Genomic DNA, 27,229 nt, shown 5'->3' with positions numbered 1-27,229 from the left:
TCGTTAAGTAGCGTAGTAGAGAAAATCTCCCCTGCATTCATGCTGGCCCCTTAGGAATGAGGCATTCTGGTCCTCTAACATGACCATGGCCCTTTGCCTTGGCTTTCAGGAGCTGGAGGAGTCCTGTTTATGCTAGAGATATCCCAGCGGTCAGGTGCTTGGCTCAGTGAGGATAGAAGGTCCCTAATGACTGTTGGATACAGCAGTCTTGTGTTTTTTTACTGCATGCTCTTCTGTGAGTCAGTCTGGTTTTGGAGGCAGGGAGAGAATAATATCCCCTCATCCTCGGGGGCGGGGGGATAATGCACAAGCAGGATATATCAGTAAATTGCTGAACCTGATGGGAATGGCTTTCAGTCAGGCTACATTACAGAGGTGACCTAAGCATATTTTGCCCACTCTGCCAAACTGCCTATTTGAGCATTGACAATACCTAGGAAACACCCCAGGTTTTGGGTGGATTTGTCAAGCCAATACCAACTAGAGAGCAGCACAGTAAGAGAGGTCTATCACCTGAGCCAGTCTCCAAGCAAGCAGCTGTGTCAGAGCCGTTGGCTCTTTCCGATGCATCACCCAAAGTGAACGAGAAGCCAGGCAGACAAAACCAGACCATCTTCCTTGTGGGGCTCCGGGGAATGCAGATTTAATGAGTCTGCTGGAGTAAAGCTGCATGACACCAGCTCTCTGCACGAATGCAGCGATGGAGGTGATGGTGAGAGGTTGGCAGTTTTGCTGAAAACTGCAAGAATATGCTACAGCTGAGAATGGAATCTCCTAACTTTGCTGGTGGCGTGCACAGAGCCCAGGCTGACGGGAGGGACGTGCTCAGTCAATCACACAGCACCGCACAGTGAGTTATCAGTCAGCATCACGTCGAGCACGCAGGCAATGGCAGGACTCTCCTCGGCAGCGTTTCTGACACCCCCAGGGCACTGCCAGCCTCACCCGGGGCCAGCCCGTTCAGCCCCCTCCTCACACATGAGTGCAGCGCAGCAAGCCCTGCGAGGCAGGGGCGGGCAGGCAGAGAGCGAGGGACGCTGACACACCTGCTGATGGAAGAGCCGTTCCCATCTCCCCGCTGCGCGCAGAAGTGCATCAACTTGACACTTTAGCTTCTGAAACTTGTCCGTGGCTCTCTGACAGCATAAACACAACGACACCTTCCCTCAGCACACGCGGCCCAGAGCTGTGCTGGCCCTCGGCTGAACTACAAGTTTCTCTTCTGTGTTACTACCTAATTGTAGATGTGAAGACCCTGCCTCTCCCTGTCACCACAGAGACACGCAGACTGCCACTCCTGCTACATATCACCCCCTGAACACAGAAGGCACTCTGTGTTGCACGGCACTCAAAGAGCTCTGCCATGGAACACTCACCCGTGCTACTCACACATACTGGTGCACAAAGGGCCCAGAGCTTCATCACGGACTCCGTTAACAATGCAAATGTGCCCACAAAGGTTGAGCATTATTCGTGGGGCTTATTAACCCCCAGGGCACAGACAAAGCGACTGGGGTGCTGCACGCTGCCGCTGTCCTCGTTAACCAGGAGGGTACCCAAACGCACGTGTGACACCAAGAGACATCAGCCCTGTACTGCAGTCTTAGCAAGCTGCCTGGCCGCAGGCACAAGCAGGCAGAAGGAGGCTTGCTCCTGCACCTAAAGGACACCTTCTGGAGCTGGGAAGCTGAGGGGAAACATCTTCCTCTTTATTCACATTCTCTGACCTTCTCAGCGCCTCAGCACTGCTGCCTTCCCTACCCACACCAGGCACTCTGCTTGCTTGTGTTTATGGCCCCTCTTTGAAATTCCAGCTGCTCATCTATGCAGAATAAAACTACCCTGGCAATCTTTCCTGCTCAGGTGCTCATTACTAAGGCATTAAATAACGCCAGGCAGGCTCTCTTAGGCCTTGTAGATTTTATCTGAGGGACTTTGGGTCTCCACAAGGTCTATTACCGCCTGATTGCCTGAAAGGCTTTCAAGTTTGTTCCAGCATTACAGCAGAGAGGGCTGGGCAACGACTGAGCACTGGGCTTGTTAAACACCATTGGTGGCTTGGGAGCCAGGCTGGGGCAGGTGAAATGTGTACATCTAAGAGTAAGCCACAAGGGCATGAAGAGCTGCCAGCCTGTCCTGGGAGTGTACAGGAGGCTGCTGGGTGTGCCTGGATGTTAGAGGGCAGTCTGGCTCCAAAGGTGCTGGTGGACATGAGTACAAGACTGTGGGTGCATGAAAAACAAATAGGCTTGTGTCTGTGAGCCTGTCTCAGCCACAAAAATGTCACTGCAGAGTAAGGGCCTAGGAGTCAGCGGGGTTTGTGGTGACACAGCTGAGAGCAGAATTGGGCCCTGGTTGTTCAGACCTTTCCTATTTGAGCAGCTTTCTCCAGCATGTGCTGTTTGCCAGGACTCAAAGCAAGGCCACTTGAATAAGCTTTAAAAGTGGAAAGGAAATAATTCCCAGAAAGGAAAGCCAGAGCCTGTTTTCATCAGCTGCCAGCGAAGTGTCCCAGGACAACCTGCAGGTACATCAAACACCCCTCAGCGCCTGGGGAAATCCCCAAAGGATGCTGAGCCACAGCTAAAACATTTTCAGAGGAGAAGAATGGGGAGTGGGGACAAAATGCTCTTTAGGATCACCTCTCAGCCTTTTAGAAGCTGTGCTCTTTCTTTTCCAGTCTCTTCCTGTCACAGAACTCAGGCCTTTTCACCTCGTTTTTCCTATCCCAAACATCCTGCTTCAAGGGAAGGGACGTTTCCTCTCTGTCCACGGAACTAACAAAGCCACATGGCAGGCTGTTTCCATGTGCCCTGTATTTATAAACCTCAGCCCTGCCTTGATGAAGTGAAACGGCCTCTGGTTCCTACTGACTCCATCCAGACCTCAGGCTGCCAGCCTATTATTTCTTACTCAGGCAACACTGGTGCTCAGAAATGATGTTAAACACTTCCCAGACGCAGAAGCCGTCCCTTCCCCAAAGAGCAGAGAGGTGAAGGCACGCAGCCAGCCCGCCCCTTCCTTGCGTGGCTGCATTTCATGAGAGCCAGATGGCACCATCAGAACAGCAGTGAGCCTGCACGCCTGCCGCCGCGGCCGCGCAAGGCCAGCCTGGCCCAGCCTGCTGCACAGCAGCGCCCGGCTGCAGCCGTGGCCCAGCTGCCTCTGCAAAGGACACAGGGCAGCACGGGACAGCAGAGGACGCGGCACAAGACAGCACAGGACAGCACAAGACAGAACAGGACACGGGACAGCAAAAGACAGCACAGGAGAAGGAGGCTTTTTTGCATTCAAGCCACAGGGTAGATTTGCAGGTGGAGACCTAAGCTGCCACTGATGCCAGGTACAATCCCACACTTTGAGGGCAGGAAGAGTTTCTTGTGTCCTGAAGCTCTCTGGGAAAGCAAACCCCATCTGCAGATTGCCTGAGCAAAGGAAAGAGCTGTGAAGGGAGACAGAGCATGCGGTAAACCCCTGCTGTGCAGGGGGCCTTTTCCTTGCAATTAAGGGAAGTTAATGTTTTATGGGAGCTGTTTGTTCAGAGGCCTTCACTGCACACTTTAATGGAGTCGCATCAGCATTCCCCAAAGGCGCCCAGACTGCGTTAGCATCCCACGGCTCCAGCCTAGCCAAACCAGCCTCCTCACCCTGATGTCTATGCCCCATGTGCGTGGAGAGTGGGAGTGTCGGGCTGCCGTGCCTCCCGTGCTTCTCTTTCCAGCCCAGTCTGGAAGCTCGGGGGTGTCATGAATATTCATGACATAAGCATCAGCAATAGGCTTTGTGCAATTCGGAAAAAGTGCATTTTAGACAAAAAGAACCTGGAGAGAACAACTGAGAGAGAATCTTCACTCCTGAGCTCTGGGAACTCCTGAATAGCATTTTCCTGAGCTGGAACTGGTGGTTTTAAAATGCAAAGCAGTCTGGGGTTTTGGAGAGGCACTGGGGGAAAAGGACCCATCGAGCAAAGCTTGGTTGCATTGTAATGAATGGGGTTTGCAGAGCTGCTGCCCGCCAGCCCAGGCGCAACGGATGCAGGCTGGGGACTCGAGAAGCCTTGAGGCTTGTGCCCAGCTAGCTGCCTTACTGACTCACTACCCACCCTTGAACAAGACATCCTTTCCTCTACTTCAGCCTTCTCGTCAGAGGGCACCGGGGAGGGGAGAGCCCCGAGGCGTTTCCGTGCCTGCTGCTGAGGTCGGGCGTTGTTCGGTCGGGCGGACTGGCCGGGCTGAAAGGGCTTTGCCGTCGGCTGTGTGATCGTAGGCCACTCGGAGGTGGAAGTCGGTGGAACAAACGCGCCAGCTGCCTCCACGCAGGGACAAGTGAGCTGGGATAGTGTTGTCCTGCTCTTAATGGTCTTGTAGCAGATACTGCTCGACCTTTCCTACTCCTTTTCCCGTTGCTGTTCCCATTACTGTTGCTACTGCTATTTGTATTGCTATACCTGTTCCTGTTCCTAGTTCCTCAGCCTTGCGGGTTTGTCCCTTTAGCGTTTTTCCATAGAGCTGCTCTCCTCCTTGAGCCCAAGAGTCTGTAGAACCTCTTTTGTAGTTGTCCAGCCCTTCTTTTTCACATCCACTCATAGAGCATCTCATACCATTTTACCTGCTTCCAGTGAAAGGGCATCCCAGAACAGACTCTACCACACAGATCGCAGGGGGAGCTGAATGCAGAAGGGGAGAACTTTTACTGTAGGTAGATTTTCTTCTATTTATCAGTAGTATAAAGGTAAATAACAATCTATAAAGAGGGGGAATGGTCTGAGGCACAGTGCAGTCCAGAGAACCTCTGAATTCCTCTGTCCCTGGACTCCCAGGATCCCCTCTGGGATCTTAAGTCACTCAGGTTATCTCTGCCTTGTGGCCATTTATGTGTCCATTGTTGCCTCTTCTCATCATCTGCCTTCACCACACTCTGACCCCTGTAGTAGTGAACTGGGAAGGGTGATCTAGTGCCCCTTTGAAGCCATCCTCTGCCACTCACAGCCTGCACACTTCTCTTGCATTGCATCCAGCACTGCTCCCTGTCTTGTACAGCACTGAAGGAAGGCTGCTGAATGTGGCATTTAGAAACAAAGTTGACTCCACAAGGTCACGTCAAAGAGGCCAAAAATCACAGTCAGCTGGCACTAGCCTTCACTTATTACTCACCAGAGAGAATATTAGCAGGTGAAGCAAAGGCAAAGAGTGCCATATTCCATTACCAGTCCCCCAGGCACCCCTGACACCACAGAGGAGAGGGCTGTTAAGTGAAATCCTCAGCTCCATTCTCACTGGCAGAAATGCCCTAGCATCTGCCTGACCTTCACACAGCAGAAGTCTCAGGTCCTCACAGCTGCTGTGTGTCACAGACAGAAATGACTTGGAGCCTTCTGTGTCCTGATGCACTTCAGAAATTATCTCTGTGGTGAAGGCAAGTTCCCAAAGGAGAAATACACTACCAGGAGAGGAGGGCACAGTGGGGTAAGGTCAGAGCATTCCTGTAATAAGAAGCCAAAAGGGAGGTTTTCAAGCCTGTGTTTAGACCCCTAAGCGTCAGACCTGAAGCTCCCCTTGCTTGGAAGAGAATTCATGAGTGCTCAAAGCATTCCAGACCCAGCCACTTGCTTCCAAATATGCTAATAGGAATAAAAAGCTTCTCCAAAAATGCTCTACAGTACCAGCAGAAAATTTCAGCTCCTCACTGGAAACACAAATCTTTAAGAGTCTCTCTCTGGAACCAGAATATCCTACTTGGAGGTGAACTGTTTGGGGTTTCAGATAATCCTCTTTGAAGAAGTAACATAAAAATGTATTGAAGTGAAGCATCCTTCCTTACCCCTTGCAGTGGGGACAATCAGAAGGGTTTCTATATTGGCAGTGGCAGTAGAAAAGTGCTTCTGAGGCTCAGGTGGGAGAAATGCCTGCTCCTGGAAGCCAGAATAGGATCCAGAGTAAGAATCAGGAGGAAAAAAAGGAGGAGAAGAAAACCACCTCGTTCAGACACTGAAGCAAGATACCCCCTGCCACTCTGGATACACTAGGAGATGTTACCTCTCACCTCAAATACTGGAGAGCCGAGTTGGTGAAGTGATTAGAGGTCAGAAAATTACCAGGAACCCAAAAATTCCTGTAAACCAGAACATTCCCAGGAAGGTTCTAGGTCAGAAATTCCCAGCAAGCAAATGGATTCCTCGAAATCAAACCTCTCTCTCCTGGTGTAAATTGCCACCAGCAGCACGTGGGAAATGTTCTGGTGTGCACCTGACAAGGGCAGGAACATTGTAGCTCGATGATTAATGCAGGAGATCTCATTCATATTCCACACATTGATTCCAGGGTTTTTTTCCTGTTAATGTTACTACTCTGAGGGGAAAAAAAGAAGAGGTATGGAGGGAAAACATGGGCCAAATTCATGGCCCTGCTCCATTTTGGCCTCAGAAGGGGTAGGCAGTTTCTAGCAATGGAGCATATGACCCAGTACCTGTATATCCAAACACTTGGTAGAAGGGAGATCTTTGTGGTATCTGCTTGGCAAACAAATCTTTTGTCCCCCCTCTAAAACAGCACCCAGAGGTAGCTCAGCAGCAGCAGCTGTTTGTATATCAGGAAGCTAAGCAGCTAAATATTCCTTTCATCTCTTTGTCCTTCCACCTAGCCAAGCAAAGCAACCTGCCTTAGATGATGAAACAGGATTAAAGCTTGTGCTGTTTTCACACCCCAAGCAAGCAGGGAGTGCACTTGAAACCTTCCATCTATTCTCAGTGCAGAATTTAAGGAACAATTTTTGACAGTGGGGATGGTGAGACCCTGGCCCAGGTTGCCCAGAGAGGTGATAGAGAAGTTCCAGGCCAGATCATCTGGGGCACTGGACAACCTGCCCCAGTCGCAGATGTCCCTGCTGCCTGCAGGGGGATTGGACAAGATGACCTTTTAAAGTCCCTTCCAACCCAACCCATTCTGTGGTTCTCTGATCTTCATCTGAACATCAGCCTGCTTCGGTGCCAGGGGGGAGCAAGCCTGCTCTAACTGGCGGGTCAGGAAACCAACAGCTGGTTTGGTTCTCTCAGAGAGCAAGAAAAGAGGCCATGTGTGAGTCTGAGTGCCACAGCCTTGGCAGACAGATGAAGACTGCCTTTTGCTGAAGAGGTTGGCTTCAGGCTCTGACAGGCCAGCTCTGATGGCTCCACATCACTCACCAGAGGCCTTCAATCCACAGCCTGTGGTTTGTGCCCATATCGAAGGCTGTGCCCTGCAGCCGTGGCAGTGAGGGGACAGATCCAGCTGTGCTGCTCCAGGGGAGGCTGTAGCTGAGAATTAGAACCATCACTGCAGAAGACGCCCTGGACTTTTCAAAAGGGAGAAAAGTGCTCCCTGGGAAGCAGGGCTGGAGAAATACCTTTTGCAGTTGCTTTTGGTGGTATGTCCCTGTTTACCACCACAGTGCTATCAGTATAAAAGGTTAAGTGAGAGGTCTAAATGTGGAGGCAGACAGACAGAGCAGCCATAGAAGAAGCTAAAGTGTACATAAACCCAGCCTGGCAGAGTGATGAAATATTCGTAGGCAAGAAACAGACAGCAAGAAAGACAGGAAGATGGAGAGAGAGATTTAGAAGTGGACTTAATACTTGTGTGATTTATTTGCATTAAGCTGAAGCCATGCATGTGGCTTGGGTTTTGCTTGCTTGCTTTGCTTCCCAGGCTGCCTCGGGTGCTGGCAGAGAATTGTTTAGTTGGAGCTGCAGTCCTGAGGTCTTTGGGGGAAAAATGAGGAGACTTTGGTTAAATTCCAGACAGGTTCTGCAGGTTCACTACTCATGGAGCAGTCTGGATCTCCTCCCTGTAGTGAAAGCCCAGCTTTTTCTCCTCAGATCCAGAAGACCAGGAACTATCAGCAGCCTTAGCAGCCTTCTGACTGCACCTCACATGAGGACATTCTGCTCCTCATGGAAATTGTGTCCACTCAGGCACCCCACAGCAGATGGCAAAGCAGTGAGAAGGGCCAGAGCTGCTGGGTGCTGTGGATGTGCTTACTTTAATAAGACCAGTGCCCATCAGCAGTCTGCTACATTCATGCATTTGGAATTCTTTACACCCTAGAACTGTAGTTATTTGGGTCTCTATAACCATCCAGTGTGGCTCACATGACCCAGCCCCAGAACAGGGCATCCAGGATCCTTCCCAGGATCTCTCTTGTAATCCAAGTCCAGGCATCAATCTGTGGGATGCTGAGCCCCTTTTGGCCCACAAGGATGGGATTGTGGTCTTGCAGAACCTCTTTTTTGCTATGGTCAGGTCAAAGGAGCAAGGAGGAAAGTGGAAAAGCTGGGGTGTATGTGGGAACGAGAAGAGAAGGAGAAAATGAGTGGAGTGAGGGATTAAACATTGTACAACAGAAGAGGAGCACTGCAGCATCAGACTGGTGCCTGTAACTGCTGCTCCAGAGTTTGTGCAAGGTGGATAAGAAAGTTGCATAGGAGGAACTTACTTTTGTCTAGCATGAAACTCCAGGGGAAAATGAATAGAGGTAAAAGGAGAAACTTAAGTGGAACATGAGATAGTGACTGAAGTTGTGCAGTTAAAACCCCAGCAAGGCCAGCTTCATGAATGCTGGAGAAAGGGGATGGAGAGATAGCTCATGGAGGAGCTTGTTGGAGCACCATAAAAATCAGTTGTTTCCAGGCTTAATGTGCTCCACACTGCCTGCGAAATCCAGGCTTGGTGCACCATCCATTTCCTGGGCGCCGAAGCACCGGGGAGCTGCACTCTCTCAGGTACTCTTTGCTTTTGATGAATGGTGCTGTGACAAGTGCATTAAACCCAGCAAAAGTGAGTTTTATGAGGCTCTGAAAACCAGGGTCCATCTCTGCTCAGACTGCCTGTGAAACGGTCTGGCTCGAGAGATCCCCGAGCATGCAGGGAGGCACTGCTGATGAGGCGTTGCAAGAGTCCTCCCACCTCCACACTCCACATCTCTTCCAAGCCTTGCAACAGAGCAAACTGGGTGGCTGCCACATGCTCTCTCTCCAGTTACCAGAGTTTTCTCTCAGAGACTCGGTTTCAGTGGCAGGTGGTCACAAAAGCCTGAGGTGGGCTTCAGGAAGTTCCAGACCACTGCCAGTCCGCAGGAGAGCTCTGTGGGTGGGGCACAAAGGAGTCTAATTGTGGGTTTGGGTTAGGGGATCCAGATCTTCACCAGAAGGGTCTGTGTGTGAGCTGGGTCACAAGACAGGACGTGTTTGGATCTGCTTTGTGCTTCACTGAACCCACAGCCTCAGTATGCAGCTCCTGTTTCCAGAGAGGCGCAAGAGGGTGAGAGCTCTCCCTCATCCTGACTCCGAGCTCAGCCAAAGACAGGCAGACAGACACAGTGCCACTGTCTTCTGCTATGGCTGTGGCTTAGGACAACTCCTTGCTGCTGCCTGAGCCAAGGATGCTGCAACCCAGCTGTGACCTTCTGTGCCCCTGAGCCTGGGTCCTTGAAAACTCCCTGTCTCCACGCAGCTTTTGCAGGGATCCTCACTCTCTGCCGCTGTAGTGAGTCGCACAGCACGATATGGAATTAGTAGAATCGAAGTTATTGTCTACAACAATTAGCCAGGACGCCTGGGCCTTCAGGCACCTTTGTTAGGTGTGGAAGCCAATTACAGTCTCATACATATTCATGTCACTTCCTATACAAACTGCGAGCGTTGCTTCCCCAGCTCTGCCCCCACCTCCTTCACTCTCTCAGCCCATCCTGAGCCAGGAAGGAGAAGCAGTTTCCTTTCCTTTCACGTTTCACTGAAATCAAATATTTGCTGTGGCCTAATTGATGTACTGGAAGTGCAGAACCAGCACATTTGACAGGCAAGAACAGAAATGGCCTGGCCAAAGCTCAGTCATGTCTTACAAGAGTCTTGCTGGACTGCCTGCAGTCACCTGCTCTATCAACGTACAATGATAAATCCAGCCGAGCTTGATGAGAGGCATCTGTCAGAGTCAGCAACCACCTCAGCTCCATCTGAGACCACAATTACCAGCTCTCACCATGTAGATCAGTGTGGTCAGTGTCTTGCCACTGAATCTGATGGATTTAGACAAGTTTATACCCAGTGAGGACCTTGGCAGTAAGTGCTGAGTGAGACACGGCTGCACCAGGTAAGTCACTTCATGCCTGCATGCCTGCGGTTCCCATGGGCATGGCAACACTTCACTGTTTCCCAAGGTTTCTCTGAGGTTACATCTATAAACATCCAGGTGCTGTGCTCCTAGGAAAACAACAACCCTCTGAATGCACAGTCACAGGATCCAGTGATTCTGTGGTGGGGTTGGAAGAGACCTGCAGAGACAGTGTAGTCCAACCCCCCTGCTGATGCAGATCCCTCTGGACTGGGCTTCACAGGAACATGTCCCAGCAGGTTTTGGAAGTCTCCAGAGGAGGAGGCTCCACAGCCTCTCTGGGCAGTCTGCTCCAGGGCTTCAGCACCCTCACAGCAAAGAAGCTTTTCTTGATTCAGGTGATACCTCTTGTGTTCCAGTTGCCCCTTGACCTGTCACTGCACTGCTGAAAAGAGCCCAGCCCCATCCTCATGTCCTCCACCTTTTGGATATCACTGAAACTATGCTTGACCCCAGAAGGGGATGGAGCTGGTCCTGGGCTGAGTGCATGGGGCTGCAAGTAGGCTCCACCTGAGTCTTCTAAGAGCCTTCACCACAGTGGGGTCAGAGCCTAACCGTGCAGGGCCAAGTGTGCCTCGAGAATCCACTGACCCACCAGAGAGCCCATTTAATATCTCTTTCACAGCAGCTATCCAGGAGCTAAAATGTTAAATCCATAACCTGCTCTCTAGATTTATAGTCCTGAAGGCCGTTATGACTCTTGTGAGCTTTGGAGTGCAAAATAATGTTAGAAACACAGGTTATTTATCTGCCACAGTGGAGTGACTCCTCCTCAGCCATCACTGTCTGCTGCAGAAATAAATCCCTGTGTAGGAAAGGAGCTATTCCTGGCACACAGGAGGCCAGCTGAAGCTCTGCAAAGAATCTGATTTTAATATTGCTAATCTTTGCTTTTTGGGTTTGTGCACCCAAACAACTTTCTGAAGGGGCCTGATTGATTTTGCCTTTCCAGTCATTTTCCATCATCCTCTTCACCAGCTGGTAAGAGGCTGGTAAGAATATTGGGAAGTGACTGGTGACTGGGGCTGCTTCACTTCCCTCACAGACACCAGCTCAGGAAAAATCAATAGCAGATTAAATGGCAGCAGGCAGTGTGAGCAGCGAGAGAGTGGCTGGTGCTGGCAGAGGGAGAGGGCTCCTAGTTTTTTAGATTAGACATAAATTGGAAAAAAAGATCAGCTGGTGGCTTTGTCAGGAGGAGCTGTGTTAGAAGGGCCCTGGCATACACGGGGCACACTTCAGCACCCTGCATCATATTAACTCCTGACCAGGACTCAGTATTGGCCACTGCTGGTAAGTGAAACCCCTGTGTAGTACACTGCACGGCCTGGTTCTGCCCTGTTACTCCTGACTTATGCCATCTAACACCATTACCTTGAGGAAGGTTCCTCCTGACTTAACACCAGTACAAGATCAAAACCAGATTCCTCATTCTGAGAAGCAGAAAATGCCACACAGGCTTCTGCTCCAGCCTCCTGCAAACACTTGTCAGTTCCTCTGAGTCTGGAAGGACCAAACCTTTCTGCTTTGAATTCACAAACCCCTGACCTCCCCCTGGGCAGTGGGAGAGACACCATTAGCAGATTTTCGGTGTCCCCCATGTGCTTTTCAGTATCTCTTTTGCTTCCCATGTCCTGTGATAGGGCAAGGGGCAATGGATACCAAGTGGAACACAGGAATTTCCAACTCAGAATCAGCAGAAACTTCTTTGCTGTGAGGGTGCTGGAGTACTGGGGTAGGATGCTCACAGAGTGTGGAGCCTCCTTCTCTGGACTCATTCAAGACCCATCTGGTTGTGTTGCTGTGGGACCTGCCCTAGGTGACCCTCCTTCGGCAGGGGTTTGGGCTCAGTGATCTCTGGAGGTGCCTTCCAACCTCTCCCATTCTGTGGTTCTTTGATACCATCCTAAACAACAACAGCAGCAGCACTCAAGGTGCCCACAGCAAGTTCTAGACTCTGCTGATCTCAAGGTCTCAAGGTATGGGCTGGTTTTATTCCAAGGTTCCTTCACACTGCAGCGTGGGGCTGGTAAACACAAACGTTTTCTCTTCCAACAGCTTAACTTCACCTCTCAGCTCTCAGCTGCTTTGCTTTCTTCCCCTTTGTATCCTAGTTCATAATTTTCTACCTTTTATTGCAGGGATTCTGCCTATAAGGGGAACTTTGCAGAAGGGAAAATAAACAGCTCAGTACTTGTTGTTATGTTCTCTGTTTAGAAGTTTGTTTCTCTTTCTTCTTCCATTGCATCAATATTAAGATGTTGATTCATAAGCAAAATAAAGGAAGTATATAAATACACTCTTCTTTTTCTTGTGGAATCATAAAGCTCAAAGTTATGGTTCCCACAGCAACTATAACTCAACCTCAATGTGCAAATACATTAAAAGCAGGGAAATTATCACCCAAGGCAGCCATTGAATATGTGCGAGGGGATTACATTGCTGATAGCAGGACTGCACAAGGTTGAAATCCCAGAGATGTGAAAGTCTTCAGGTCTGCCTGTGCCAGAGTGTCACACTGTGAAAGAAGAGACCTTGGAGGTCTTCATCTTTATGGACATAAATGGGATTCAGCCTTGCAACATGCAGGAGCACTTGACCAAGGGAGTGTTACCTTTACTGCTGAGCTCCACAGGCCTCCAAGTGCTGAGACATGCCAGAGCCAAAGACATGGCTACTGAGCACAGACATGTGGGCTGCTTTGTTGAGCTGATGAGGTGACCCAGAACTGCACAGAGTTGAAGGGTCCAACAAAAAGGCACCAGACTCCCCAGAACAGGGCACACACTCTGTGCCAGACCACACAGCTAAAGAGATGTTAGAGGACCTGCTGCATTCACATACACAACCTGTCATCCATCCTGCCTCTTCCAAGCCTACAGCTTGGAATCACAGAGTGGCAGAGGCTGGAAGGGATCTCTGGAGATCCTCTAGTCCAATCTCCCTGCTAAAGCAGGGTTACCTGGGGCTAGTCACAAAGGGACATGTCCAGATGGGTTTGGAAAGTCTTCAGGGCAGGAGACTCCACAACCTCTCTGGGCAGCCTGCTCCTGAGCTCTGGCCTTCTCTTCTCCAGACTTGACAGCCCCAGGTCTCTCAGCCTTTCCTCATCAAACAGATGTTCCTGACCCTTCCTAGTCATCCTCATACCCTCTGCTGGGCTCTCCCTAGTAGACCTCTGTCTCTCTTGAACTGGGGAGCCCAGAACTCAACACAGGGCTCCAAATGAGGCAAAAGGGGAGGAAAACCTCCCTTGACCTGCTGAACACGCTCTTCCATGTTACCTTTCTTTTCAGCTGCTCTCTAGGAGAGGCATAATTCTGCAATGCAGCTGCTGAGAAAGGATGGGAGGCCACAGGGACACAGATGAAAGACAAGAGGTCTTGGCCCCTCCAGCTTTTCCACACCCTGTCTGCCAAGGCAGCCAGGCACTGAAGGGAGATGTTTTAAGCACAAGCTGCATCCCAGGGGACCTTGGCTGAGTTATTCTAATTATTTATACAATGAGATGAAAGAGTGCTCCTGTTTCATTACAGCTTTAGCAAACAGAGTCCAGCAGGTGCTGAGGCTCCTTTGTGAGGCCTAAGAGCTGAGAACTAATTAGTCCTAAACGATACCCCTGACAAAGGCGCAGGAGGAAGCAGAAAGCCTGGTGCACAGGCCAGGCTGAGGCAGCTCCTTTCAAACTGCAGATCAAATAGGCACCACCACTTCAGAAGGCTGAAGATGCCTCGAGCAACCAGTTGGTATTTACCTTAGACAGAAAGGAGAAAGGCAGAGGAGGGGAGAAGAGGAACATCGAAAGGGCTGGCAGGACTGGCTCTCCTGAATCCTCCCTGTGCTGCTCCCATGGGAAAGGCCTTTCCCTTCCATTCAGGCCTTTGGGATCTGCACCATTGCTCCCAGCACTGTTTGTTGTCATTTTCCATTGGATATGCTTTTAAAGAAGCTTCACAGTCAGCTCTTTTAAATAAAGATGAAGGCAACAGCTTGGAGAATACAGCTGGAGTCTGCAGAGCGTGCTGTTTGATGTGCTGCGTGATGCAGGAGCTTGTGTGTGATCCTACAATTAAAGGCTGCATCACAGTCCAGCCTAGAAGGATTAATCCAACTTCTCCTTTCATGTTCCCTGCCTGTGCAGGGCAGTGCTGGGTGCTCCTTTCACTCCTGCACAGCCTTTCCTAAGTCTCCCATCAGTGTTGCAAAGAGATTTGCCTCCCCTCTCATTTCCTTCAGAAGGGGAGAATCTACCAATAACCTGCTGCAGGGCAGAGGTATCTTGGCCTCTTTACCAGCCAGTTAGTGGCATACCCAGAGCCAGTTCCAATCAAGGGAATGCCTGAAAGGAGACACAGGCATGATGTGTTAGCTAAAGCAGTGCCACACTGAGGGGGTCCTGCACACAGCCCTCAGTGTTCCACATGCTGCCTTTATAAGGTGTCCATGGTTTATGTTCCATCTGAAGTACACATCAGCTTCCTTTTCCAGTGGCACACTTCTGGGTTGGACAAACCATCCCTCTGTGACATGCTGGTCATCCCACAGCCAGACCAGTACACCTGTGAAGGAAGACCTCTGCTTGGATCTGAGTGTCTCTGACAGTGGCATGAAGGACACCACCACCTTCAGCTCAAGTAGTGACAGCCCACAAGAAGTCCTAAAGCTTATCCTGGAGCACAGGGCAGCAAAAAGACTAAAGTCAGCCCTTTGGCCTGCAACAAGGCATTTCATCAGGAAGTGCAGAAGCTGCCTAGTAGCTGAGCCCACTTTTGGCCTAAGGTTGCATGCAGCAGCCTCTGGGGTAGCACCAGCTGGTAGAGGAACAGAGCTGGCTCCAGGGATCAGACAGACACCCAGCATGTTCCTTCATAGCAACTCCTCTCTCCTTCCCTCCTTTTCTTTCCTCAGACCTGTGCTCCACTAATCATGGCATAACCTGCTGCTCACATCTGGACACTTAGCTGCCAAGAGGGAAGTTTTAGGTGCTCAGGGCAGCATGTTAGTAACATCCAGGCCTCTGTTTAGCTCTCCCGAAGCTGTGCCCTCAGGAATATGCTTTGCTCTGTGTCTCTAACTCAGGAGCAGCAGTGTGGTGCTTAGTGCAGACAGATACAAGGTGCAAGTACGCAGAGGCAGCAAAGTCTCCTGCAGCCTACTGGTCAGAGCTGAAAGCCAGGGGTATAGTTCCTGTGGGCCGTTTGCACCGAATGGTGCAGGCATTCATGCAGCAAGAGCCCAGCAAGCATCCAGAACACTGAGTGAGCCCTTCCTATGCACAATTAGGCACCCCAACTGCTCAGGGGCTTGGAACATTTTGCTAAGGTGTTTCTGTCTGTAGATGCCTCCATACCTTTGGACTTCGGTCACAAAACAGTCAGTCAGGAATACTTCACAGGAATACTTCACTGGGGGGTGAAGTATTGGAGAGGATTGTTAAAAATCTGTGAGGTGTGAGACTGGAAAAAGCCTGGCACCTCTGCCAGCCTTTCCCTTCCCGGCACAGCTCCACTGTCCTTCCCGGCAAACACCTCATCCCCGGGAAGAGCAGGTTGAAGTCGCTAAATCCCCTGAACTGGTCTTGCCTCAGCCATTCCCCTGATGTGTAGCAAAGCCTCTAGGGCTAAATGCCACTGTGGTGTGAATCGTGTTTATCCTAACGAGAGACAATGAAGGGAGAGAACAAAGGAAAAGGGAAAGAGGAGAGAAAACAAGAAAGGAAAAGACAAACAGAAGAGTGAAAGGGAGGGATATAGATAGAGCCATTAATTTGCCTCTGTTTGCTCTGGGATTTAAACAACAAGCTGCTATGTCTCTGGTTTATCTTGGTTCCTCAGCTGTGAAACGTGCTGTGCTCCAGTGTCTTCTGAGCTGCAGAGATTTGCTGGGGAGGTAGGAATGAAGCAAGAGGCTCAGCAAACAGAGATAGCAGAGGCGGCTTCATACATCACACCCAGAGGAAATTCATTCCTTTCAGCGCTGCCCAGGGGTGAAATTACATTATACTCTGGGTGGATAATTGGATGTCATATACCACCCGACTTGTTACAGGCTGGCATTTCTGCCCCTAACGAGGCTTTTAGCAGCATCCCAGGGCAGACAACACAAGGCACAGGTCCCGTGAAACGTGGAGAACAAAGCAAGGACTCAGAGGTGTTGGCTCTAAGCAGTCCTGGTTAGAGACTGGAAGTTGAGGACTGGGCTAGGAACGGAGAGAGTGAAGAACAGGACAAGGCAAAGCAGGAGGAACAAGAAAGAGGTGAAGGGGAAGGGAGCAAATCTAAAGGAGGAGGGAAAAGGAGGAAGAGAAGGAAGCAGAAGGAGTCTGATTTCAAAGTGCTTTCTGCTTTTATGAACCTGCCTTTCAGCAGAAGATCATCTCCAGGTGTCTCTACAGAGCTAGCAGGACTGCTGCGTAGGTCTCACAGGGCCAGTATTGGCGCTGGTCTTCCAGCTAGAGCTGCAGGGAGCAGCCTCCACGTCTGAAGGGAGGGCTGATTAGCTTGCAGGCTTTTCCCAGCACAACAAAAGCATTTCCTTTTCAAATCTGGGGGAAGGATGCAGAGCTGTTTTAGCTAGACCTTCACTGGCTGGCGAGGCCTGCCCCACTGTGCAGGGGCAGGTCACAGGGTGGGGAAGTACAGCAGTTTTCTTTGATCTCAGCCACTGTGGGTCGCAGAGGAGTTGGGGGCCTCCCAGCTATGCCTTGCTGTGTTTTACACTCACCACTTCTACATTTTGTCTAAAATGCCCTCAGTTTCTCTCTCATTTCATCCTGCCTTGCAGCTCCTCACTCTAGCTCGTTGATGGCTTTTTAATAGCACAGTTAGGGTTGTGGGCAGAAGCCAGAGGACAATTTCAGGTGTCATATTGTCCCAGGACACCCTGGGAAGTCCAACTGGCTCAAGCAAACTTATTGTACTGAAACAATCTCTCCTCCCTGCTAGTTATTGAATCGTCTTGGCTCAATGGCCTCTCTCAATATCAACTTTTCAGGCTTAATAATTAGTGCTGGAGAAAATACTTTCATTGAAGAAGTGTTTAATGTCACACACCATTAGGAGATGAAGAGATGACCCAACGAGGCAATTCAATTCGGGGGCTGCAACTGGGACAATTAGGAACATGTTCTAGGCACAGAGGCGCCTATGCGACGAGACCAGGGGAAGTGGCCTCAGGTTGTGCCAGGGGAGGTTTAGGTTGGATATTAGGAACTATGTCTTTAATGAAGGCGCAGTCAGGCACTGGAATGGGCTGCCCAGGAAGGTGGTGGAGGTGTTAAAAAACATGTAAGCATGATAGTTTGGGACATGGTGGTGTCGAGTTGACAGTTGGACTTGATGACGTTAAAAGTCTTCCAACTGAAATGATTCTGTGACTCTATGATTCTTTTCCATCCCTTCAAGGTGTAGAAACAGATGTTAGCCATCATTTTTCACTTGAGGTGTGCTGTTGCCCTATGGAATGTGCTGCTTCAGGACCCTACTTTGCTGTCAGTTGATTGCATCGACTGCTGCAATTCTCCATTTCACCTGATAGAGCCACAAGGAGTTCCACAAGCACAAACAAGCAAATAGCTGCCTTCACTGGAGCCTTCAAATGTCAGTGTGCCCCCGGCCGGACCCAGCCCACAGGCTCACTTCCTGATGAGAGCAGAAATTCAGAAAGGGACTTGCAAGAGTGAGTCTTAGATAAGCTCTAGAAGCAAACCACACAGCACACAGAGATCTGTTTGCATGTTTGCTCCTCTCTATCTCTCACTACCTGCTTACCTATCTGCCCACCCACTGCTGCCAGGATGTTTGTGAGCTGTGTTAATGGCTGATGGATTTAGTCCCCAGAGCCTCTCTGCTAATATCTCTCATTCCATGTGTGGGAAAATGAAATTCAGATTAACAAAGAAACAAACAAAAAAAAAACCAAACCCCAAACCACAACACAACCCCCCAGGCAAGCCAGCAAATACCTGTAGGAGAGGAGATGAGAGGCAGCAGCTGCTTACTCTGGGTGGATCTGGTACCTCATTTCCCCGTGGCACTCAGAGCGTGCTCCCAGTTCTGGGCTTACTGCCCTGACTGAGGGACTGTCCTTCCTCTGCCTTTGTCACCAATTACAAGCACTCCGCGAGTGACTGGGCTCTCCTGCTCACGCTGCCTGAAATGCTGTCTCCAGGCGTTTCCTATGGAAGGGATTTTTCCCACCTAAAACTCCCTAAACCTGCCGCATCTTCCCCCCGCACCACGCACTGCTCTCAGGGGTGATAACAAAAAGACTCGCCCAAGGAAGCCTAATTCCTCCCTTCTCCGGGCTGCCTCGCCCTCTGCTCGCAGAGCCTCCTCCCCCACGGACTCTTCCGTGGAACGTACTTAATGGGGCTCGGAGAGCAGACGATAGCAGCTCTCACCCCTTTCACCCGCACACAGTCCATGCCCTGCTCTTCCCCACAACCGAGCACATCGATTCATCCTCTGCAAGATGTATTTCGTTCTCCTGGAACTTCTGATCTGCCTGTTTGTCCCAGGAGAAATAGTGACTAGATGAGAAATGTGTTCCCTGTTTACAGTGCTATTTTATGTACGAGAGATTGATTTGCTACGATAGCCACCAGTTTGCCTCTCTGGAGACCCAGCAGTGCCCTGAGCAGCCTCCTGTGCTTGCCTAACGGACCTCCGTCAATGGAGAGCTTCGTTCCTCCCCCTGGGGAAGCAGCGGCAGGACTCAGCTCACCTCTGTGCCTGGGAGTTGGGTGCAGCAGCACGGGGCTGGATTGGCTGAGGGATGGATGTTTCTGGAAAAGGACAAGGATGGACAAGCAGAGAGGCACAAAGAGAGCATCAGCTTCTGCTTTCTAAACGACTGCAAGTCACCTTTTGAGACATAAACAGGGTTCCCATTTCGAGGTGCTACAAGTCTGGAATCTGTAATGGAGTGATGGAGTCAGAGGCTGTGAGCAATGCTGCTGGAGCAGGGCAGCACCCAAGCAGGCTGCCCAAAAGGCTCCACAGGAGAGAGTGGAGGCTCCTCTTGACTTCAGGAGCAAGGCTCTGTGGATGCTAACAGGAACACTGCTCCCTGCAGCATGGCCACGTCCAGGGAGGAGCACAGCTTAACTTAACTTGCACATGAGGATGTGACACGCAGCGATGTCTGCGCTGCCTGGGTCTGGCCCCGCTCCGCTGAAACAAGGCAAGGGTTTGCCACTGAGAAGAGAGGAGCTGTGCCAGTTTCCCCACTGTGGGAGCCAGGAGTGGGAAGGGGAAAGCACAGACAGGCAGGATGTAATTACATGCTCTGCAGTTGGACACATCTCTGAGATGATGAAAAACAGTATTACAGCTTCTCAGCAGCTGGTCATGACAGAGAGGTTGTCTGTCCTGGACATGTGCATTCTCCACAACCCAATGGCATGCTGGGCTTGAATTTCAAGCTGGCTTGGATGGAAGAGTGCTACTAAGTTGCTTCCATGCCCAGAGCTATGGATTACCCTTCGATCTAGTAAAACAAACACTTCATTTCCCTGAGATGCCATAGAGAGCCTCCATCTGACAGCTTACCCTGCTTGGCTTCCTGAGGCTGATGACTGTCCAGGGCTGATGCCTGCAACCAAAAGCACAGCCAGACTAAAATCTTCTTTGCTGCAACAGGCTGCAAGCAGCACACTCAGAGAACAGAGTCTCTAAATTAAGAGGCAGTGATGCTAGCATACAACCATGCATCAGATGGTGCTGCTTACTCTGGGAGTGGCAGTGCTTGGGTCCCCCAAAACACACAACGACACATGCAGAGTGAGGTGGCCAATTTCAGGCCCAGATGGACTTCAGGACCTGGGCATCGTTGTTTTCACAGATCCAGTCTGTTCCCAAAGCACACCACTGTAGGCCCTGGCTGAATGACTGCAGAAGGCAGGGATGACAAGAAGGTAAAGGTGATGGCCAGATTGTATCAGAAGACAAATGGCCTTTTCAGTCACCTGGAGTTCTCCCCTACCAGTGCCAGACTGCTGAGAGAAATCCCTAACCTGTGATGTTTTCCCTCAATGAGCAGACCCTGCCCTAAACTGGCCTCCTCCTGCTTGGCTCTTCTGGTATCTTCCCTTGGCAACTCTGCTTTCAGAGTGTTTGTATCAGCAAACTAGCAGGGATCTGGACACTCAGCACCATCCTCCACCACCATGAGTATTTTGTTTTTCATGCAATGCTTTGGTTTTATTGTGCTCATTCCCTCTCAATGCAGCAGCAGGAGGGAGGTAAGGGGAGCAGCATGCAGCAGGACTGTCACAGAGCAGCCAAGTGAGACTCAGCTTCACAAGAACCACAGGCAGCAGGGACTGGTCTAGAAAACCAAACCTTGATTTCCCAGCTGCTCTTGGGTCCTGGAATCTGCATCTTGAATAGGATCTTTTCAGAAAGCCTTTAGTCAGCTGTTTCCTCTCCACTTCCTTTCCCCCCTCCATGTATTATTCATGCCAGGATGTGTACAGCAAAGCAAGATGGCTTCTTTCTTTCCAACCTGATCTCCACAGACACAACGGATAATTATGCATGCAGGCACTAACAAGAAAACTCACTGGCTTGAATTAAGGACTTGACTTCATTGTTTATTGGTGTGAATGAGAAACTTAGCCCAGATCAGACTGTATTGCACATGGTAATGAAACACAATTACTTATTCTTCTCCATCTCAGATGAGAACAAAGAAACCTGGAAGTCCTTGGAAAGTGAAGAAGAGAGAATTAATACCAGATGCAAAGTGAAAGGAGAAAAAGACCTTTGAAAGAAGTGGAGGCACCAGGAGCTTATTTTGCTTGTGAGATCTCTATTAAAATCAGACATTATTTCAGAGGCTTCCAGCCCCTGCGGATAATTAATGAAATTAAGGTGAGGATTTGCTGCTAAATATTTGCTCACTCTACAGGGGAAAGAAATGGTGCCAAAAACACCTGGAATTTTATGGGCAAATAAATCAAGAAAGAGGTGGCTCAATTACTCAGAAGGGAAAAGAACCTCCCTGTACAACAGACAGATTTCAGTAATGCTGGGAACTCGGCAGCTTTCTGAAGGAGGCCACTGCCAGTACCCAGCTTTGCAGTCCTTAGGATACATCCCTCACACACCCTGGGGCTGTGGGTAACAGAATCAGGAGGCAGCCAAAGGTCTGGCATTTTCAGAGCTGCAAGTGGGTTTGGGTACTGCAGCTCGGAAGGGGATTATGGGCACCTTAACCTCCCTCCAAACCCTTACCAGGACAAGATGAAGCCGTTGTGGCAATGGTTGTTAGGTAGGACTTTCAGCCACTCACTCATGATGTGACATGAGCTGTGCAGGTGTAGCTCCCTCACTCTGCTGAGCTCCCTGGGCAGTTTACTTCTCTGATTAATCTGATTCATTTCAACTTGTACAAAAGACATCTTGTAGATTTTTCAGCTCTGGCAGTTTCTGGACCCTAGATTAGAATCATAGAATCAAGCAGGTTGGAAGAGACCTCCAAGCTCATCCAGCCCAACTTGTCTCCCAGTCCTATCCAATCAACCAGACCATGGCACTGAGTGCCCCACCCAGGCTTTATTAGTATGAGTCAGTCCCAGGTGAGGAGACAGACAGCCTGGGCTAGAGTCTTCAGCTTCTGTTAGGCAGAAGGCCAGAGCAGGGGATCAGAATGTTGTTTCCAGCTTTAATGTTCATGACTTTGTGCTGTTGAGGGTCAGTAGTCACTGAGGCAATGCCGTGCAGAGGCATAAATGTATGCTAGCTTTGGCCACTGAGGGGGACATCCAAAGAACCAGTGAGACCAGCACTAGTACCTTTAGAAACTAATCCACAGGATGCTTACAAGTAGGCTTGGCTTTAAAAAGGATCTGAATCCATACTAAGCAAGCTACAGGGGGGATGAGTTTAGCCCTCATTATTTCACTCTCAAGCATGAGACAATTTAGGGGAAGTCAGCCCAGCCTTAGGTGCTTTGACACTTTAGTGAGACTGGGAAGTGCCTGCCCTTCAGCTCCCAGCTATTTACACAGTCAGCAACTGTTCAGGCTTTTGCTGCCCCAGGCAGCCACTTGCTGAGAGAGGCTGCCCCAGGGCCCAGCACAGCTGCAAGCTGGAAGGGCAGGAGTGGCAGGTGCAGTTACACTAACTACTCTGCAGGCAGAAGCCAAGGCCAGTCAGCTCCCACCCTGCAGGCCACGCTCCATCATGCAGAGGATCCAGAAGGATCATCCCTCAGACCACTCTTTCTCATGCCATGGGTAGCACACCACAGTTAGTTAGGTAGAGTGATCTTTTCTGGTGACATGTCACTAATCTGTGAGAGAGGAGAAGACAAAGCAGCCCAATCTGGTCTGGCAGTTTGCAGGTGCGTGGCTGACACACGGTAAGAGCAGGTCATCACATCTGCACAGACAGGGCTGAGAAATGGGGCCAGCAGGGAAGCCAGAGGTTTTCCAGGGGTCTTGCACTCAGCCAGCAATTGCAGGTTCGTGTGTGACAGACTGAGAGGCCACATTGAGGAGACAGTTAATAAAACAGGACTAGAAGAATCAATGTGCTCCGACACAGCAGTGACAGATTGGAGAGAGGGACAGATTTAATATCCCAGCGTTATCCTTTCCCAGCCTAAGGGCCCTGGAATTGATTGAATAAATTAAAGCATTGCTGTGGATGACACTAGATTTAAGGTCGTATCACCACTTCCATCTTAACTCCTGATATTCTTTCCTCTTTCCTTTTCATGCCTTGGCACAGAAAGCTTCTTTGGCCGAGAACATCTCTGCTCCTATGCAACTTTACTGTAGTAATTTTCAGGAAGAGGGGGGAAAGTAATCAAGAAGAGGAGGGAATTACTAAAGGACTAGACAGAGAGTCCTATCCTGCATGCTTCTGACATGAAAGGATAAACAAGCCATGCCAGGCTACTCCTAAAAGCACCCCGCGCTCGTTCTTGTGTCATGGTCAATCTCTCTTTGCAAATAGAGAGCAGCAAAATAGACTTTGAAAAGAAAAATGTGCAGAGGACTCACCAAAAAAAACAAGCTGCAGGCTAAATTAATCCCTGCGTGGCTTCTCTTGCATGCAGAATTATTCATTCTTTTGTTACCAAAAGAGCCAAGGTAATTGCAGATGAACACTCTTCTACTTTTATTCTTTATTATCTCTTGGCAAGTCTCTCTCAGAGCCATCAATGGGATTTTGTGTCACAACAAACCCAACTGCTTAAATAGAATCAGGTGCTGTAACGGAGCTGGGCCCCGCCTGGAGCTGGGTTGATTATCAGTATTCCCAGGGCGCCTCTCACCCACCTACTGAAGAAATAGGTCTTGGAAAATGCTCGGTGTTTCCTGTAAAGCACTAGGCACATCCATGCAAGGGGGAACCCTAACTTCTGCCCCTCACAAACGGTGATGTGTCTCTTACAAAGCGAGATTTAAAACCATACTCTCTCATTTTCATTTCTATAGGCTGCCTCATTGTCCTGACTCCTGTTCCAGCTGCTGCTGGGTCACTGGCACCTCAAACACCACCAGTCTGCCACCCAGGCATCCGTCTGCACCCAGCTGGCTAACAAATAAGGAGCCAGTGACCACGCTCTGAAAGTTGTGTATTACCCACCATAAAGGTTGTGTAGAACAAGTGGCCTCTGCTGTACAGTCCTTTGCATTAGTGCTAGCATCACAGCCTCCAGGAGAACATCAGCTCCAACAGCAACAACAAAAACTCACCTTCTCTCATAGTTAAAACTCATTAAACTCACTCTGCACAAAGTTCCAGTGCTGAAAAATGGGAACCCTTGGCACAGTGCTCATTTCAGCAATTCCCCATTTCTCCTCTTAGCAGCATCTACAGGGCGACAGGGAGCAGTTTCAGCCTTCTGCCTTTGTGAAGAAGCAAGTCTCAAGAAACTTCACAGAGCACTGCACCAGTGAAGAAGCAAGTGCTCAATGAGCTTCACAGGGCACAGCACTGCACCAGTGAAGGAGCAAGTGCTCAACGAGCTTCACAGGGCACAGCACTGCACCAGTGAAGGAGCAAGTGCTCAACGAGCTTCACAGGGCACAGCACTGCACCAGTGAAGGAGCAAGTGCTCAACGAGCTTCACAGGGCACAGCACTGCACCAGTGAAGAAGCAAGTGCTCAACGAGCTTCACAGGGCACAGCACTGCACCAGTGAAGGAGCAAGTGCTCAACGAGCTTCACAGGGCACAGCACTGCACCAGTGAAGAAGCAAGTGCTCAACGAGCTTCACAGGGCACAGCACTGCACCAGTGAAGAAGCAAGTGCTCAACGAGCTTCACAGGGCACAGCACTGCACCAGTGAAGAAGCAAGTGCTCAATGAGCTTCACAGGGCACAGCACTGCACCAGTGAAGGAGCAAGTGCTCAACGAGCTTCACAGGGCACAGCACTGCACCAGTGAAGGAGCAAGTGCTCAACGAGCTTCACAGGGCACAGCACTGCACCAGTGAAGAAGCAAGTGCTCAACGAGCTTCACAGGGCACAGCACTGCACCAGTGAAGGAGCAAGTGCTCAACGAGCTTCACAGGGCACAGCACTGCACCAGTGAAGAAGCAAGTGCTCAACGAGCTTCACAGGGCACAGCACTGCACCAGTGAAGAAGCAAGTGCTCTATGAGCTTCACAGGGCACAGCACTGCACCAGTGAAGAAGCAAGTGCTCAACGAGCTTCACAGGGCACAGCACTGCACCAGTGAAGAAGCAAGTGCTCAACGAGCTTCACAGGGCACAGCACTGCACCAGTGAAGGAGCAAGTGCTCAATGAGCTTCACAGGGCACAGCACTGCACCAGTGAAGGAGCAAGTGCTCAACGAGCTTCACAGGGCACAGCACTGCACCAGTGAAGGAGCAAGTGCTCAAGGAGCTTCACAGGGCACAGCACTGCACCAGTGAAAAAGCAAGTGCTCAACGAGCTTCACGGGGCACAGCAGTGCACCAGTGAAGGAGCAAGTGCTCAACGAGCTTCACAGGGCATAGTACTGCATCAGACAACACAAGAGGGAAATTCATCACCCTTCCCCAACTGCCAGCTGCCAAAACCCACCATGGTTCCTGAGAGCTGCAGCCCAAGATGCTGTGGGATCTCTTGCACACAGAACATGGTACATGGCCAATGCTGTCCCCAAGAGGACTCACATGGCAGAAGTCCCAAAGAGCTGCTTGGAAAATGTTGAGGCTTGGTGCTTAAAAAGGAGAAAAATGCACAGAAAATAGTTCAGGTCTGCAGTGAATTGAGATCTGACCCAAACAAGTGAGGGCATGCACAGCAGGCACACAAAGGTGTCCAGCCCATCTCTAGGCCAGGCAAACAACACGAGTCGGAGTGTCTGAGTCAGCCCTGTATTAATCTGCATTTATCCCATCAGTTTATGGGGCAAACACACCAGTGAGTCAGGCTCTCACTGCAGCCTCCACGGGGACTTCAATGACTGTCAGCTTCTATCTCAGTCCACAGGCTGTTTGCCCATGAATTTAAATATAGATTGAACGTCAATGCCTCCTTCCACAAATCAAGGCTTCTCATTTAAAACATCGCACTTGCATGTTAAATAGAGACTAATTAGACACTCAAAGGGAGGACAAATCTAATTTGACTAGAAGGATATGGAGAAAATTAATGCAATGCTGTGGCAGCATGGAAAGAAGTCTTCCATGCTGGGAAAAGTGGAAGCAGAGTAGGACCTGTGACTTCTGGTCTTGCCCCTTGTGCTTCCTTGCTCAAATCCTTAACACCCTCCTGGTTTCACTGCTCTTTGGGTCAGTGTTTCCATCAACATACAAATGGCCACTCTGGTGCTCCAGCATCCTACACATATCATGGGTTTGTGCAGAGGAGACACAGCTCTCATGCCCACTGTCCCTGGATTCCTAGTTCTTTAAATCACCTGCCAGAGCAGTAGGAGGGAGCTCAGTATCCTGCTCCCTGAGCAATGTAAATGATGGATTTAATCTACTACAGCACAGCCATTACTCCCAGAAAAATCACACACCTTTGGGTGAATTATGACAGCCTTCTGATGGGTTTCTCTAAATGAAATGGAGCACAGTTGGCTAAGCAATCTTTGGAGGCCACTATTTAAACAGCAACAGCTCAGGGCATCCTCCACCAGTGGAAGTTTATGAATCTCTCTCTGGAAGCTAATGCACTCATTAGTTCTAGGCTGAGAGAGCAGATGGACACAGACTTGCCTTGGACACAGGTGGTAGAGTCTGCACTGTCCTTCATTAAAGGTTTCCAGGCTGTTAAAGAAGCTCGTAATTAATCTAGTTACATGTCAAAAGATTTCTTTCCTTCCATGAGCTCTGAGTTTCCCACCACATAAAATATCTCTGCTAAGTAGCCAGCATGGCACAGAGGCTGAGACAAAGAGAGAAACTCACAATTCAGCTTCCTGGCTACGATTTTAATGAGGGCTGTGAAACATGTAAATAACTACATCTCAAAGTAGGAAGGCTCACATATGTTGGGGTACAACCTCAGGTTTAGAATTCATTCCAGGCTGAGCCAGAGGATTGCCAAGACTCGCAAAATTCTGAAGTAAGCTTGGGTACAGTGCAACGTTGTCCAAGACCCAATTCCAAACAGAAGGTGGCAAATTTCAAGCTGGATTCAGTTCTTATCAGACCTCTGGGAAATCCTGATTTGCCTTCAGAAGACTGGAAAGAAGCCACTGTTGCTGCTGTTGCTAAGCCAGGTGGAACTGGCAACTTCAGCTCATTATCAGTGTGGCTATTTCTGTTTCCACTCCAAAACTGGGAGGTGCTCAGCAAAGTTCAGCTGGAGGAGAACTGAAGGAGTCACCTGTGTACACGTGCTCTGCCCTTGATGCTCTCCAGCCATGAGCGAAGCTAACCACATTGACCTTCTTTTAATGCAGCATGAAAAACAGCCTCTGACCTGCACCCGATTTGGCTCTGATCGAAGCCTTCCTCTGAAGGCTGCTAAGGACGAGAAGCCATGACTGCTAACCAATAAAGGCCTCCAACACCCTCTGGTTTTCAGGGCAAAACCTTGCTGAGTTCATACATCTCCTGTGACAACTCTGGGAGCAAGAGCTTTTGCCAAGAGCAGCCTGTCTCCTCAA

At 50.0% G+C, this 27,229-nt stretch overlaps 1 protein-coding gene and 1 long non-coding RNA gene across 2 annotated transcripts in view; one reads left to right on the top strand and one right to left on the bottom strand.

The window, feature by feature from the left end:
* DISP3 (dispatched RND transporter family member 3) overlaps positions 1-27,229 on the bottom strand; it is a 100,356-nt gene that overhangs the window by 40,455 nt on the left and 32,672 nt on the right. The window lies entirely within an intron of this gene.
* Positions 21,926-24,144, top strand: LOC135190521 (uncharacterized). Its single transcript, XR_010308556.1, has 2 exons — positions 21,926-22,490; positions 23,593-24,144. It is a non-coding gene; the product is annotated as an uncharacterized LOC135190521 (long non-coding RNA).

Source organism: Pogoniulus pusillus, chromosome 36 (assembly GCF_015220805.1).
Source record: "Pogoniulus pusillus isolate bPogPus1 chromosome 36, bPogPus1.pri, whole genome shotgun sequence".
NCBI classification, from domain to species: Eukaryota; Metazoa; Chordata; class Aves; order Piciformes; family Lybiidae; genus Pogoniulus; species Pogoniulus pusillus.
The sequence above is the reverse complement of the archived record's forward strand: the minus strand, read 5'-3'. Positions and strand labels throughout refer to the sequence as shown.